Below are 1613 nucleotides of genomic sequence, written 5' to 3' on the forward strand. Positions count from 1 at the left end.
CTTGGTGACCACTGCACAGAAGAGTAAGGCCATTTTTACTAAGTTTTCATCCATCACATCAAATCTTTGGACACATGTATGAAGTACATAGATAAAAAACTAATTACACAGTTTAGTTGGAAATCACGAGACAAATCTTTTAAGTCTAGTTAGTTCATGATTAGCCTTACGTGCTACAGTAACCTGCATGTGCTAATGAATTCATCTCGCAGCTTCCAAGAGACACTACGAAGTGTGTGGCTTTTTGACATTCTATTATGTCATAATATATGCAATTTATGTCACAAATTGAGTTTTATGACATCAAGGTGACATAAACTATAATGTCAAAAAGCCACTGTCACAAAATGATTTTATGACATCTGTTTTGCTAAATGTCATCAGTTTATGACGTGTGATTTCAGTGTCATATAATCTTATGACACTAGTTTACTGTCATTAAATCCTAGCCTTGCCATGTAGGCAATGCCACGTAGGATGAATTGCTGACATGGCAGGATGGAGAAAAACGTCACAAATTAAATTTGGCTTGCTAGAGCCTGCAATTGTTTTTAAGCCCACTCACTCAACAATTACACAATCTTGACAAAATCCCAGGTTGCAAAAAATTATATTGTCAAACTCATACATCCAGGTAGCAATATACATCACGCTACATCTAAGTCACATGTCCAAAATGACAAAGAACATAGCCATTTCAACATCTTGAATATTCATCAAGCTAACAAAAAGAGCTGTAGCTACCCCTAAACATTACTGAGGCTTTTCACTTTACTGAGACATCCTCCATACCACACTATTAACCAATCTGAAAGAAGCAAATGGTAGGCAAATTAGTCAAAGATATAAAGATTAGAGTTAGCTCTAGGTTCATGCATATCTATTGGACAGAACCAAACTCCCTGGTCAACATATAACAGTTAATGAAACAAATCTATCCACAAAAATAATACTACTACTAGGATGTACCCTGAAACAAGCTCCCTGGTTATAATTTTAAAATATTGTCCATTTATCTGACATTAAGACTGTACAGCATTACAGAACCATAGTATCCTAACTATATAGAAAAGCCAATAAACAGTAGAAATAGTTGGTCAATGAAGGGTTACTTGAGGCTTGCAGATGGAGTGAGTAAAAAACGTGCTCTTAACATAAACCTGCAACCATGGCACCAGGATAGCTGATCAAAACATTGAAAACTTGTAGCCTCATCAAGTGCCTTATTCAATTCAAAAATTGTAACTAAATTGTAACTACGTTGAGCTAACTTCATTCTTCTACAGTTGGCTGTCTAGCTGAACAATATGCCAAGCAACACATTAATGATTTCTCCCTACTGTTCCAGAAGCAAGCAAAAAGCCAACAGCAAGGAATATTCAGCTATAGCTTAAGACAAGATCTTAATTCTTTACTAAGAAAAATTCTCTAAACAGGATCAAAGAAATGCGGAGTCAGGTAACACACTTGCTCACTTAATGTGCAAAGTATTTGAATATCATAATACACAAAGGCTGTTGTACGGGTATGTACAACCCATAGACAGCTGCTGCCTATATATTCTTGGAATTTACAATAGAGACAGTTAAATAGACAACTCATACAACCCATAG

At 35.7% G+C, this 1613-nt stretch overlaps 1 long non-coding RNA gene across 1 annotated transcript; it reads right to left on the minus strand.

The window, feature by feature from the left end:
* On the minus strand, nt 546-1193 carry LOC110433139. The gene is made up of 2 exons (XR_002450540.1): nt 1113-1193; nt 546-808 (listed from the first exon to the last, which is right to left on the minus strand). It is a non-coding gene; the product is annotated as an uncharacterized LOC110433139 (long non-coding RNA).

The sequence above is a fragment of the Sorghum bicolor genome, chromosome 2, assembly GCF_000003195.3.
Source record: "Sorghum bicolor cultivar BTx623 chromosome 2, Sorghum_bicolor_NCBIv3, whole genome shotgun sequence".
NCBI classification, from domain to species: Eukaryota; Viridiplantae; Streptophyta; class Magnoliopsida; order Poales; family Poaceae; genus Sorghum; species Sorghum bicolor.